Source organism: Mobula birostris, chromosome 11, assembly GCF_030028105.1.
Source record: "Mobula birostris isolate sMobBir1 chromosome 11, sMobBir1.hap1, whole genome shotgun sequence".
Classification (NCBI taxonomy): Eukaryota; Metazoa; Chordata; class Chondrichthyes; order Myliobatiformes; family Myliobatidae; genus Mobula; species Mobula birostris.
Genome location: NC_092380.1, coordinates 76,297,147 through 76,312,739, shown reverse-complemented (window position 1 = coordinate 76,312,739; position 15,593 = coordinate 76,297,147). Strand labels below are relative to the sequence as shown.

The window sequence follows — 15,593 nt, the reverse complement described above, 5'->3', positions numbered from 1 at the left end:
ATTTTGGAACTTCCTCTTCACTGCCACTGTTGAGTTCATCTCTGCCAGTACTTTTTTTTCAATCTTTCAGAATTCTTTGAAGAAATCAATCTGATGCAACCCTATTTTCTCTTTGCCAGTGAGCAGTAGATTGTTTTACACAGTTGGAGTGGTGTGGCAGTTATGTTACTGATCTTGTAATCCAGAGGTGAAAATTCGAATTAAGTATAATATAAAAATAATGAATCAATTAGATCATTACAGTTACTATGTGTAATTTATGTAATTTCAGACATACTCATGGCCTTTAGGGAAAATTGTCATTCTTAATTGGTCTGGTATTCATATAGTTTCAGAAGTGTGGGGAAGTGGTTCATTTTTAACCATCCTCTGGAATGGCCTAATCATATGCTCAGTTCAAATTTTTCTGCAACATCCATGTCCTGTGAATGAACAAGCAATTTGGTGTAGACTGTGTGTTCAAAGACCAAGACCTTAATTCTGACACCAAATGCTTGTTCAACTAAACTGCGGTGCTGCCGATGTCCTGAGGCGACTGCAAAATCCTCCAAATCTGCTGGGAATTGTTGAAGTACACCAACAAATTTGCTGACTTGGGAAAATAGCAAAATAACTTCAAGATGCAAATTGAATGTTATACATTTTGATAGGAGGGTTGGGGAGGCCTCATGATGGTGTGAGAGGTGAGGTAGAAGAATGTTCCTAAACACCAGTCCCTGACGTTTACATCAAGAGTTAGACATAAATGCTGAAAATGAACCAGAATTGAAGAATAGAGATGATAAGCTGAATGTGTATTGAACTTTGGTTAGACCACACTTGGTTAGTGTTCAGTTCTATTTGTGTTCGGAATGGATATTGAAGACTGAAGAAACTGTGGATAACATTTGAGAATGACACCCGGAATGTGAGTGTATATTGGGCAAGTATAGATGGACTGGCTCTCATTTTCTCTTGGAGAAAGACATAGGAGGTGGTTTGAAAAGGAGAGGAGACCTAACAGTGGTATATATAAACATCTGGAGGAACCCAACAGGTCAGGCAACATTGACTCTTATTCCTTTCCTTACATGCTGCCTGACCTGTTGAGTTCCTGCAGCATTTTCTGTTTCTTTGGATTTCCAGCTTCTGTAGAATCTTTTGTGTTCATGGAGACGTAACAGAATTAAAATTACCAGAAGTTTTAAGAGTGGATACAGGGATAATATTTTGTTTGGCGGGAATGAGCTAACCAGCGGTGATCAATAGAAGATGATTACCAAGAAATCCAACAGGAAGTTAAGAAGTAACAACTTTATCCAGAGTGGTGGAAATGTAAACTTGATACAACAGGTTAGAGTGAATAGTCTTGATGCACTGGTGGAGGGTGAGGCAAAAGGGAGAACTATGCTTGAGTTGAATAGCCTATTTCTGTTTCCTGTGTAACCTTACATAAACCTTTTTGTGTCATAGTTAATGAAATCACCCTTTCAAATGAAATGAGGTTCTTGGACTTTCGATGTTGAGAAAAGAAGGGCTTAAAGTCTAGACACTGCAGTTACTATGGTTATAAACTAAAGTGGGAGAACTTGTTGGTTGTGCTTGACATCAGGTAGCAGGAATGCCAAACCCTGGCACTGCAGGACGGAAAAGGCTGCTGTGTATATTGCTTAAGAATTCTTACTGTGCTTAGCAAAATAAATGCTACAAGGGAACACTTTGTTTGTAACAAAACAGCAGCTTGAATTTATGAAGCACCTTTCATCACCTTATCACATGTCAAAGCAGTTCAGAGTTAAAGAAGTACTTCTGAAATGTCATTATTGTAAAGGAGATTGCTTCAAAATTCCATACATAGCAGATAAATCACGTACATACTTCATGGGCTTAAAGGACAAAATATTGGCAAAGGTATTATGAAGATGTTCCAGATTATGTATGAGTAAAGCTGTAAGATCTTTTGGATCTGACTGAGAGGGTAAACCAAGCTTCAGGTTAATGCACAGAATAATTTTTCGGATGCACACTTTGCAATAAAAACAGTGCAGGAAATGCTCTTCCCCTTTTGCAGGTTTAATAATTTCATTTTGAACTTCAAGTTCTGATGGAAAGTCTTCAACCTGTATTGTAAATCCTGTTTCCCTCTACAGATGCTGTTAGATCTGAGTGATTCCAGCATCTTCTGTTTTGTTTTAAAATCTTTCTTCAATATCACTTTCTTGAGATGTCAGCACTCAGTACACGATTCTCTTGGTATTGCACTGAAGCACATGACATTATAATATAATCCCAGCTCTGAATTGGGTCATGTTATTTATTATAATAGGTTAGAAACCGTATTTATCTTTTACAAATCGTGTAGCGATCATGCAGTCCAACCAAGTGAATCAACCATGTTAATAACTTGGATTGAAACAGTTACTTTAACAAGGCTAGTGATACAAGTGATCAGTTGTTTAGAGAGTAGACCCACTTGTGCATTAAATTATCTTTTTATGTATTGAATATTTTATAACTCCAAATCAAAACTAACCAAGAGAAAAACATGAGACTGGAGAAAGATGTACATTACAATTTTTTACTTTTTGTGAGGCACGCACTTATGACGTGGTTGTTAATACGTCTGCCATTCTCATAATTTTGCAAACTCCTGATGAGTTATATATCACAAATCAAAATATGTTGGCTATTACTCAAATATTACTGAAATATTAAATACACAACACAGCACCCTGCTTAGCTATAAACTTCAACTCAATATAGAATGCATCTCAACTTGCATACACGGTACGCTCTGATACAACTACTGTATAGACGTATGCAGCATAGTAAATTTTAAATTGTCCCAATCAGGCATAAAGATCTAATTGCTGTGGAGGATTGCTTTCTCTTGTGGGATAATGCCTGTCCTGGCAGAGGGGATCACTTTGCTTCGCAGGTGAAACTTGTGGCTGTGACACAATCTCGGGTTCTGGGGTCTTCTCCATGGCAATTGCAGGAGTTGATCCTGCAATTGCAGGAAGTGGTTCTGATGTGAGCAGAATTATCTGCAGCTTAATGTGAAAAAGACTAAGGAGCTGGTGGTAGACCTGAGGAGAGCTAAGGTACCGGTGACCCCTGTTTCCATCCAGGGTGTCACTGTGGGCGTGGTGGAGGATTACAAATACCTGGGGATAAGAATTGACAAAAAACTGGACTGGTCAAAGAACACTGAGGCTGTCTAGAAACATAGAAAATAGGTGCAGGAGTAGGCCATTCGGCCCTTTGAGCCTGCACCGCCATTTATTATGATCATGGCTGATCATCCAACTCAGAACCCTGCTCCAGCCTTCCCTCCATACCCCCTGATCCCCGTAGCCACAAGGGCCATATCTAACTCCCTCTTAAATATAGCCAATGAACTGGCCTCAACTGTTTCCTGTGACAGAGAATTCCACAGATTCACCACTCTCTGTGTGAAGAAGTTTTTCCTCATCTCGGTCCTAAAAGGCTTCCCCTTTATCCTCAAACTGTGACCCCTCATTCTGGACTTCCCCAACATCGGGAACAATCTTCCTGCATCTAGCCTGTCAAATCCCTTTAGGATTTTATACGTTTCAATCAGATCCCCCCTCAATCTTCTAAATTCCAACGAGTACAAGCCCAGTTCATCGAGTCTTTCTTCATATGAAAGTCCTGCCATCCCAGGAATCAATCTGGTGAACCTTCTTTGTACTCCCTCTATGGCAAGGATGTCTTTCCTCAGATTAGGGGACCAAAACTGCACACAATACTCCAGGTGTGGTCTCACCAAGGCCTTGTACAACTGCAGTAGTACCTCCCTGCTCCTGTACTCGAATCCTCTCGCTATAAATGCCAGCATACCATTCGCCTTTTTCAGCGCCTGCTGTACCTGCGTGCCCACTTTCAATGACTGGTGTATAATGACACCCAGGTCTCGTTGCACCTCCCCTTTTCCTAACTGGCCACCATTCAGATAATAATCTGTTTTCCTATTTTTGCCACCAAAGTGGATAACTTCACATTTATCCACATTAAATTGCATCTGCCATGAATTTGCCCACTCACCCAACCTATCCAAGTCACTCTGCATCCTCTTAGCATCCTCCTCACAGCTAACACTGCCACCCAGCTTCGTGTCATCCGCAAACTTGGAGATGCTGCATTTAATTCCCTCATCCAAGTCATTAATATATATTGTAAACAACTGGGGTCCCAGCACTGAGCCTTGCGGTACCTCACTAGTCACCGCCTGCCATTCTGAAAAGGTCCCGTTTATTCCCACTCTTTGCTTCCTGTCTGCTAACCAATTCTCTATCCACATCAATACCTTACCCCCAATACCGTGTGCTTTAAGTTTGCACACTAATCTCCTGTGTGGGACCTTGTCAAAAGCAAGAAGGGTCAGAGCTGTCTCTATTTCCTGAGGAGACTGAGGTCCTTTAACATCTGTCGGACGATGCTGAGGATGTTGTACGAGTCTGTGGTGGCTGGTGCTATCATGTTTGCTGTTGTGTGCTGAGGGTAGCAGGCTGAGGGTAGCAGACACCAACAGAATCAACAAACTCATTCGTAAGGCTAGTGATGTTGTGGGGATGGAACTGGACTCTCTGACGGTGGTGTCTGAAAAGAGGATGCTGTCCAAGTTGCATGCCATCTTGGTCAATGTCTCCCATCCACTACATAATGTACTGGGTGGGCACAGGAGTACATTCAGCCAGAGACTCATTCCACCGAGATGCAACATAGAGCGTCATAAGAAGTCATTCCTGCCTGTGGCCATCAAACTTTCCAACTCCTCCCTTGGAGGGTCAGACACCCTGAGCCAATAGGCTGGTCCTGGACTTATTTCCTGGCATAGTAATTTACATATTACTATTTAATTATTTATAGTTTTATTACTATTTATTTATGGTGCAACTGTAACAAAAACCAATTTCCCTCGGGATCAATAAAGTATGACTATGACAATAATGACTCTGGACACCTTACTTCCCTAACATTTGCTCCCCTCAACTGATTGTCTTCATCCAGATGATATCAGACCCCAACCTCAAGGCTACTCAGTCCTGTCACACTCATCATTATTAGACCTTTCATTAATAGCATGCAGATTCAAACTCTCTTTGAAACTGCAACCTGACTTTTTTTCTCTCCTCCCTGTGGCGTCCATTTTATTTTGTCTGCCCAGCATGCTCTTTGCGTGTGTCTTGTTACATTTTCTGCAAGTTTCGCCTTTAAATCTGCATCGGTTTGGTGTATGTGAGCCCCTGCCACAATGGTAGCACAATTTATTTGGCCAGGCTGGTTTCTGTTAAGATATTGCAATTTTATTAAAGCGCACTTCCATTCCTGACTGCAACTCAATAGCATCTCTGCTGTTTCCATTGATAAGGCTATTTCAACTTCTCTTTTAAATACAAGTTGTGCTACATTTAGGAACCATTTTTGAATGTTTTCTTGTATGTTTCCACAAATGAAAAATTCTCTCAGTGTATCTTTAAGCCCATCACTGAACTGGCAATGCTCGGACAATCTCTTCAATTCAGCCATGTAAGCTGAAATGGATGCCCTTGACCTTTTGATTCCGCTTAAATGTTCTGTAATCAACAATGGTTATGGTTCTAAATGTTCTTGCATTACTTTCACTATATTAACAAAGCTCATTTTGGCTGGGTTGGTTGGAGTAGTTAAATATCTAAGCAAACTGTGTGCCTTTAAACCCAATGCACTCAGCGAAACTAGCACTCACTTCTCATTGGCTATTTCGTTTGCTTCAAATACTGCTCAATTCGCTCAGTATACAGTAGCCATTTATCTCTTGTGCAATCTGACGTGTCTATGTTTTTGATGTAATGAGCCATTTCTGCTTTTTGAAATATTATTATCACTGTTTATGAACCTGTGAATTTATCCATTTTTGCCCTTTTTTGGACTCCACTGCCTCTGTCCCTTCCTGAAGAAGCAAGTGTTGCACCTTTTTTTAAACTTGGCTGTTTCACACTGCATTTTTGTTTTACCTCCAATATTTCACTATGCTTCAAATGGTAGCTTGTCTCGGGTTTATTTAAAACATCTTTATTGCCACTGTTAAGTTTTGTAAATCCAAAACATAAAACTACTTAGTGGGAGAAAAAGCATGGAGACTGGAGAGCCTGTACACTTGTTTGTTTTACTTGCAGCGAGACCTGTGCTTGTGATGTATGCCATTCATGTACTTTTACATATAATCTGAATTGAACTATTTAAGCAAATAATGCTTAATTAATTAATATATTTAACATATTGCTCAAATATTACTGAAGTATTAAATACACAACATATTTGACTCCATTTCCTTGGGAAATGTGACTGATTGCCAATCTCCCTTGCAGGGGTGACACTTTCCCATCATATTTTCTGTACTTCAAAGTGCACTGTGAACATTAATTATTTATCAACCAAAATCATGACATATGACCCTCATGTTTAACTCTCATTATAACAAGGAGAGCATCGTGTATGGTTTTAAGTATCTCCATTGGGACATTTCTTTGTAGTTTATAAATTCCCTAGTGATTTTAACATGCTCAATAAACTCCATTGCTGCCAGTGCTCGGCACAGTTTGAAGCATTTGTAGGTTAATCTCTTCAGGTCACGGATGCCTTCGGTCTGCTGTTGTTTCTGTCTGCAGCCCACAGGAGGACACAGGAGGCTTGCTCAAAGTGTCTATTTGGAGCATCCAAAAACTAGGACAAAAGGCTGTCTCCTGTGACTGCCAGGGATAGCACTGACTTGCTTTCCCTGAGTGAGTTTGCTGATGACGTGGCAGATATCTGATTATGCACACACAGTGGATCTGAATGATTCTTAAAACAACAAAGCCATGATAAAGGATTTTTAACGCAAGGGTATTGCTTGCTTTGCTGCTTACTTTAGTTTTAAAGTCTCTCATGAGCCTTGTGGCCCATCTTAAATGTGGTGCTTATGCTGGTTTCCACTGCTTACTTTGCTGACAGCCAATTTATTGTTGAGGCAAAACATTGTTCCCATTTAGATTGCCAACAGTAATTGAAATCCTATTTCCAGGCAAAAATGTGCACTTCAGAGTCCATTCTATAGAGATTGTGATGGTAAACCATACTGTGTCTGGCCATATTCATGCCCATTACCTGAATCTGTATGGGCTGGGCAAGCTTTGATACCGCACAGATGCATTGAGTGTTGTAATTGTGAACAGGCTCTTGAAGCCTTGTAGTGTTTCAGTCTGTGATGTTAACCTGAACAGAGAAAACCCAGTGATGATTATCTATGCTTTAAAAGCTTTGGTAATTGGTTTATTATTGTCACATGATTGTCATGTGTATTGAGATGCACTGGAAAGCTTTTATCTGCATGCCATCCAGACAGATGATTAAATATGTGTACATCAAGCTAGTACAAAGGGAGGGGGGCAGAGAGGGGAATAGAATGCAGAGTTACTGTTGCAATTGCAGAGAAAGTGCACTGCAAGCAGAGTGCAAGGACAATGAAGAGATTGAGATGCCAAGAGCTTGGTACTTGATGCAATGTGTTCTTTGAATTTATTTGCGAACAGTTGCAGTTTGTATCCTGTGGTTTCAGTGTTTGTTTTATTTTCAGTGTTACACATTGCTAATCATTTAGATGAGATTAGATTAGATTGTGAGGACACTCAGTCCTCGTTTATTGACATTTAGAAATGCATGCATTAAGAAATGATACAATGTTCCTCCAGAGTGATATCACAAAAAAAACAGGACAAACCACAAGCTAATACTGACGAGACCACGTAATTATAACATATAGTTACAGCAGTGCAAAGAAATACCATAATTTGATAAAGAGCAGACCATGGGCATGGTTTTAAAAAAAAGTCTCTAAAAGTTCCGGTTGACTCCCGATAGTCCCCGATAGCAGGCGGCAAAAGGGAGAAGATCTCCCTGCCAAAAACCTCCAGGCGCCGACAACTGTCGATGCATTGGAAGCACCGGACCACAGCCGACTCTGAGTCTGTCCGAAAACTTCGAGCCTCCAGCACAGAGCACCATCTCTGCCGAGCACTTCGACCCTGTCCCGGCCGCCGAGCAATAAGCAAAGCCGAGGACTCAGGGCCTTCCCCTCCGGAGATTCTGGATCACACAGTGGCAGCGAAAAAGGCATTTCAGAAGTTTCGCCAGATGTTCCTCCGTTCTCTCACGTCTGTCTCCATCAAATCAGGATTGTGCACGCCACCTTACTTGACAGATTACAGATGTCATTCACCGGAGTTGCCACGGAAGCTGTGTCGTGCCGCTATCTTCTCCTCCCGCTGGTTTTCAGCTGATGGTGTTCTTTTAAATGGAAAGTCTATCATTGTGCATTACTTTAAGAGAAAGACCCTCTCACAGTATCACTCTGTGGTAATGAGATGGGTTTATAATGAAAGAGAGTGGCTGAGAGGAGTCTGTGTGAAGTTCTGACCCAGTCTGGTCATGGTGATTAGTGTCCCTTAACTTGGTGAACTATTATTTTTAGTACATAGAAAAACATACTTCTTAGAGTCTCTGATACTGATTGACAGGAAGCCTGCTAGATTCTTATTGGGCTCTCTTTAGGTCAAATGCTAGATGGTCAATAAATCCTAAAGCCTCCATTTATTGAAATCAAATCTGTTCTTCACACTTTCTCACAGCAATTTTTAACAATCATAATCCACAAAATAAAGTATTGCAAACATACAGTCATACTGCTCCAGTCACAGGGAACAACAACATGCTAGCGCTGTCTGGAAAAACTGAATACAAAAGTGATTGGAATCAGGTCTGAAAATGTATTCAATCTAATATACACCACCTCCAGTAAGCACGCAATAATGACATCAGAAACAGTCTCCATCTATGCAATTTGAGAAAAATAGCACTAAGCAATTGTTACAATTCAATACACTTCATGGTAATATGAATAATAATTGCAGCGATATCATGATCTATTAACTATTTATTTCCTTTGCCTCTTTCTAAAGAATTTGTGAAAAATCTATACATGCTCATCAAAATCTTGTATTCTGTGGAAGGATCATGCTCATCTCTAGTGGGAGAATGTGATTAAATGAAAGGTTATTCCTCAATCCCAACAATCTCTAGCTCCAGGGCCCTTTTCATGCCACGGACAAATACCATTAAGCAAGGGGTCCCTGGACCCTAGGTTGGGAACTCTTGCCTAGCTGTGTGAAGTATTGTTCCAATGAAGCAATACCTTGTATATCAGTGGTCCCCAACCACCGGGCCGCAAAGCATGTGCTATCGGGCCTCAAGGAAACAATATGATTTGGCGATATGAAATAATATGAGTCAGCTGCACCTTTCCTCATTCCCTGTCACACACTGTTGAACTTGAACATAGGGTTGCCAACTGTCCTGCATTAGCCGGGACATTCGTATATTGGGCTAAATTGGTTTGTCCCATATGGGACTGCCCTTGTCCCGTATTTCCCCTGCTAAGGTAGAGCGTTCTTATGAAACGGTTTATAAGCCGAAATGGCGTAAAGCGAAGAAGCAATTACCATTAATTTATATGGAAAAATTTTTGCGCGTTCCCTGACCCAAAAAATAACCTACCAAATCATACCAAATAGCACACAAAACCTAAAATAACACTAACATATGGTAAAAGTAGGAATGATATGATAAATACAGCCTATATAAAGTAGAAATAATGTATGTACAGTGTAGTTTCACTTAACAGAATCGGGAAGATTAAGCCAAAACTGATTTATAGAGGAAAAACGGCACATATACGCATGTGCACACAGGTGCCCGCGCAAGGCTTCGTGGTCATTGTAGCCTTTCTCGGGGTAAACACGTGTCCTGTATTTGACTGCTACTTTTGTCCCTTACTTATTTGGGAGTGAGAAAGTTGGCAAGCCTAATTGAACACCACCATCACCCCCCCCACCCCCAAGTCGGCCGGTCCGCAAGAATATTGTCAATATTAAACTGGTCCACGGTGCAAAAATGGTTGGGGACCCCTGTTATATATTAACACCAACTAGGATTAGCTGAAAAGGATTAAAATCCTAAATTTTCATTTACCTAGAAGTAAAGTTGTTAATAACAATAATATATTTTCTTGGGGTTATATATTAAAAAACTATATAAGTCTCTGGTGTTGAATAATGGAAGCTGCTATTTTCAAGAGAATCAAACAAAGATTTTAACTTAACTACAGATACTTCATTATACCTGTATGAATTTAAAAACTTAGCCAAATTTAGGAGAAAATATTTTCAGAAATTGAATTAGCTGCTAATAATGAAGTTGTTAGGAGTGGGCTCATCTAAGTTCACAGGGATGTCCAGGAGCTGATTTGCCTTACTAACCTAAAAGTTCTGATGTTCTGCATTAAAAGATCAGAATCAGGTTTATTACCACTGGCATATGTTGTGAAATTTGTTAACTTAGCAGCAGCAGTTCAATGCTGCTCCTGCAGTTGATTTATTATTGCATTTATTGAGGTACAGTGAAAACTGGTTTTGCATATTGTTCATACAGATCATTTCATTAGTGTATAGAGATACAGGTCCACAATCCCTTATCTGAAATCCTTGGGGCCAGTTGCATTTCAGAATTCAGAATTTTTCAGATTTCAGACCCCCCCCCCCCCCACCCCCCGGATACCAAAAAACACGTTTGCTCAAGTCCCTTATTTAACCTGTCTTAGTGCAGTGGACTTTAAGACCCAGTGGCGCACCAAACCTACACACATCCTCCTGTATACTTTAAATCATCTCTAGATTACTTATAATACCTAATACAATGTAAATGCTATGTAAATAATTGTTATACTATATTGTTTAGGGAATAATGACAAGAAGAAATTTTATTTCCAATGAAAACATTCAATAAAACATAAAAAATATACAGCTTCAAACGAACTGAATCAAACACATGGTAAATGACTTATTGGAATAAATGTAGAACGTCACTATCACTATAAAACTTCACTAACTTGTCTTTCTGTTTATTAAATCATAAACACTGGTAGTTCTGACACTATTTTCTTCAGTAAGACGCCGCACAGTCACACCACAATCAAGCCTCTACAATAGCTCCACTTTCTGTGTTATTGATAGAGAAGATTCCTTCTCTTTTTCTCATTGTTACCCAGAGGGGTATCTGCAGCTGTTTTTGACATTTTCACAGTGAAATTAAACAGAAAGTCAACAGTGAACACAAAATATCAGCGAACAGCAAATGCACGTGTAACCAGTATGAGCGCTGAGCCACAACTGACGTCTGGCGGCCTCTACTAGTGCTGCCACATCACATCTGTGTAACGTCAGGTGCTGGCGGAAAAGAAACTTTGGTTTTCGGAGCTTTTTGGATTTCAGAATTTCGGATAAAGGAATGTACACCAGTAGTACAAGGTAAAATAATAGAATACAGAATAAAGTTTCATAACTATAGAGTGCTGTGCCGATAACAAGGTGCAAGATCGTAATGAGGGCATTTGTGAGATCAAGAGCCCACGTTATTGTTCTAAGAAACTCTTAACAACATGGTGGTATGTGCTTTCTGCCATTTGTATAATATCTGGTGCTGGTGTGGTCTTTGAAATCTGCTGGCTCTTTACTGATGTAGTGAGAATTGCTGACAGATTCCATGGAGGGGAGACTAGTTTTCATGATGTGTTGAACTATATCCACAATTCTCTTCAGTTGTCTTGTGGTCACCGCAAAGCACTTGTAATACCGAGTCATTATGTATCTCAAGTCATTATGCATCTAGATAGGATGCTTTCTTTTGGACTTGGATTAAAAATTGGTAAGGGTTGATGGGGACATGCCAAATTTCTTAAGCTTCCCAATATTATTTCAAAAATATTTGTAAAATAAAGCATTGTATATTTGGGCAGTGTGTCCACAATTTGCAAGATTTCAAATGCTCTGATATATAAAATTAATCAGGGAATTAACACTCCAGTTTACCACTTATCTGCTAACAGTGAAATAGATTTTCTTATTGCAAATCAAAACTGTTAACAGCAACAGCTTATATTTAATGCCTGCAACTCTGTCTGCAAAAGGTTCATTCACAGAAGATTCATCATGCAAAATGTGACATCCAACTGCATGCTGAAATCAGGGAAGTTGACCAAAAATGTTAGGTTTTATTGTTTAAAAGGAGGCTAGAATAGTGAAGGCTTGGGGTAGGGATTCCAAAACAAGCTACTGTCTGTTATTGAGTGATTAAAACCCAAGTTACTACTGAGGCCAGAAATCTTGGAGCAAAGATATTCTTAAGAATTCTAAATTGCAGGGGTTACAGAGAAGAGATGAAGTTAAAGAGATGTAAAAACAATTTCAAATATGGCGATGTTCCTTAATCGGGCATTTATCTTACGTCATGGAGCACACGGGCTTAAGTTTAACATGAGTTTATCCTTGCCGACTGTTGAAGGGAAGGAAAGGAACGGAGAAGTATATTGAATTGCTTGTTGGATAGTATGTTGCCTCCCAGGTGCCAGGGTCTGGGACTCCTCAGCATTCTAACGTGTGAGGGTGAGGCAGTCAGAGGGTGTAGTCCATCTAGGGTCTAATGACATGGGTAGGAAGAGTGACAGTTCTGCAAAGTGAATTCAGGCAGTTAGGTGCTAAATTAAGGGACAGAACCTCCAGCGTTATGATCTTGGGATTGCGACCCATGCCATATACTAGTGAGGCCAGAAAGAGGAAGATTATGCAGTTTAATATGTGGCTAGGAAGCTGGTTTAGGAGGGAGGGCATCAGACTTTTGGATCTTTAGGCTCTCTTCCAGGTAAGGAGTGACCTGTACAGAAGAGATGGTATGCACCTGAACTGGCTGGGGACCACTATCCTAGTGGGAAGGCTTGCTTGCTTCTGCTGCATGGTGGGTGAGGGGGGGGGAGTGTTTAAATTGGAGGTGCAGGTGGATGGGAACCATAGTGGAGAGGTTGTGGAGACAGATGCTGTTAAGACCTCAGACAAAATCGGGAATGAAAAGGTTGAGGATGGTACAACTACTGTACTGAGCTGCATGTATTTCAATGCAAGAAGTATCATAGGAAAAGCAGATGAGATTGGGGCATGCATCAACACATGTAATTATGATATTGTAGCTTTAGTGAGACTGGTTGCAGGAGGGGCAGGACAGGTATTTTAATATTCCGGGGTTCTGTTGTTTCAGATGTGACAGTGGGAGGAATTGGAGGAGGAGGAGGAGGAGTGGTGTTACCAACCAGGGAAAATGTCATGGCAGTGCGAGTCAGGACACACTGGAGAACTTGTCTAGTGAGGCAATTATGGGTGGAACTGAGGAATAAGAAAGGTAGGACCACGTTAATGGGCACCCAACAATCCACACAATTTAGAGGAACAAACTTGTAGAGATGACAGACTGTTGCAAGAAACATAAAATTGTTATAGTAGGTGATTTTAACATTTCACTTGTCGACTGGGACTCCCCTATTCCAAAAAGACTAGATGGGATAGAGTTTGTCAAATGTGTTCAGTAAAGTTTCTTAATCAGTACGTAGAAGTTCCAACGAGAGTGTGTGATGCTTTATCTGCTTCTGGGGAATGAGAGAGGGCAGGTGACACAAGTTTGTATAGGCGAGCACTTTGAAACTAATGGCATTGTGATAACTAGATGCAAAGTAAATGTACAAAAAGATAGGTCTGGTTGCCAAGTTGAGGTTCTAAATTGGAGAAAGGCCAATTTTGATGGTATCAGAAATGATCTGGCAAGTGTGGATTGGGATAGTCTGATTTCTGTTAAAGGTGCACTTGGTAAGTGAGAGACCTTCAAAAGTGAAATTTTGAGAGCTCAAAAGTTTGTATCTACCTGTTAGAATAAAAGATAAAGATAACAGGTGTAGGAAACCTTGGTTTTCAGGAGCTAATTGAAGCCCTGGTTAAGAAAAGGTGCTTTGTGGGTATAGGCAGATGGGAACAAATGAGGTGCTTATGGAGTATAAGAAATGCAAAATAACACTAAGAAAGAAATCAGAAGGGCTAAAAGAAGGCATGAGGTTGCCCTAGCAGAGAAGGTGAAAGAGAGTCCTCAGGGATTCTATAGATATGTTAAGAGCAAAAGGATTGCAGGGGACAAAACTGGTCCTCTCGAAGATCAGAATGGTCGTCTATGGGGGGGAGATCTTAAATGGATTTTTTGTACCTGTATTTACTTCGGAGAAACTTTATTTAGAGGGTCATGAGAGTGTGGAATGAGCTTCCAGTGCAAGTGGTGCATGTGAGTTCAATTTCAACATTTAAGAGAAGTTTGAATAGGTATATGGGGTAAGGAATGCTATGGTCCAGTTGCAGGTGAATGAGACTAGCCAGTTTAAATGGTTTGGCGTGGACTAGATGTGCTGAAGAGTTTGTATCTCTGCTGTATTTTTCTATGACTCTGTGCTGGGTGTAGAATCTACAAACACATCAATTTTTTTTCCTTTTTGGTTCTTGAGTGATTCCACCTCTTTATCTGCATCTTAACATTTTTTCATATTTCAAATTGACAGATATTATTTCCAACTTCGCTTTCACAAACAAAGTGTAAAGCAATTGTGTATTTCTTGCCTGCATCTTGTATTTTAAAAAAACAAAGAAATTGAAAGCAATGCACACAAGATGCAGGAGGAGCTCAGCAGGTCAGACAGCATCCATAAACACGAGTTACCAGTTGACGTTTTGGTCTAAAACCTTCAGGACTGAGGAAAATTTTAGAAGAGTTGCAGCTTGCTACTGTTTATTTTGTTAAGTACAAATGTGGGGTGGTAGAGCCAAAGTAAAAGAATTTGAATGCAATAATATTTCATTCCAGGTCCTCAGCCCAAAATGTAGACTGTTTATTTATTTCTAGAGATGCTGCTTGACTTGCTGATTTCTTACAGCATTTTGTGTGTATCGTTCTTAGACAAAAACTTGAGCAGAAGAGCACATGTTCATTTAAGCACTTATCAAAGAGAAAAATAATATTTGTATTGTTTTGCTTTAACTTTATCATGTGATGGATATTCACTGTCCAGTGCCAGGGGCTTTTTTCCCAAGCTCAACTTTCTAACATAGCAGCTGTGAGCTTCTAGATATTGGTTGTTTTTGAGTAAGTTAAACTTCCAAGCAATACTCTTTGTTTAGCTTCTTGTCATAAATGGGGGCCATTCTTCAATTCTTGATGTAAATGACAAGCAATAATCAGTCTGAAGTTAAAAGGACAGCTTTGCAAACAAACAAGACTGTCTATAGAGCAGGGTCTGGTGGCCCACAGTACAGGGCTGGCTGCTCACGAGATGTAGTTTGAAATATTGAGGTTATGTTAATTGGCTTGTGTCAAACCAGAAAACAGTGGCTAAGTTATTTAGTTCAAGGAAGTTTGCCGATCAGATTGATACCATCTCTGAGCACATCAAACCTCTTGATCGATCAAAAGCTGGAAGATTTGTGTACTCAGATCACCTCTCACAGCATTAATTGTGGGTATCTGGGAACTCTGTCCACTGAAGCTTTTCGACCACTTTTCAGAAAAGGTATCTGAAAAAATATTATGTGTGTGAAGTCACCCAAATGGCAAAAAAAAAAACAGTATAACTGTAAGAGAAAAGTCAGGCCTGTTAG

At 40.1% G+C, this 15,593-nt stretch overlaps 2 protein-coding genes across 7 annotated transcripts in view; one reads left to right on the top strand and one right to left on the bottom strand.

Annotated features, from left to right (window-relative positions):
* The window catches only part of rpl27a (ribosomal protein L27a), a 462,905-nt gene that overhangs the window by 167,104 nt on the left and 280,208 nt on the right, over positions 1-15,593 (bottom strand). The window lies entirely within an intron of this gene.
* trim66 (tripartite motif containing 66) overlaps positions 1-15,593 on the top strand; it is a 218,907-nt gene that overhangs the window by 91,474 nt on the left and 111,840 nt on the right. The window contains exon 1 of one of the 5 annotated variants that reach the window (XM_072272548.1): positions 13,288-13,305. The exons of the other annotated variants lie outside the window; for them this stretch is intronic. The gene's annotated coding sequence lies outside the window, so the exon portion shown is untranslated. Of the gene's footprint in view, positions 1-13,287; positions 13,306-15,593 lie in introns of those variants that run through there. 5 annotated transcript variants of the gene reach the window in all.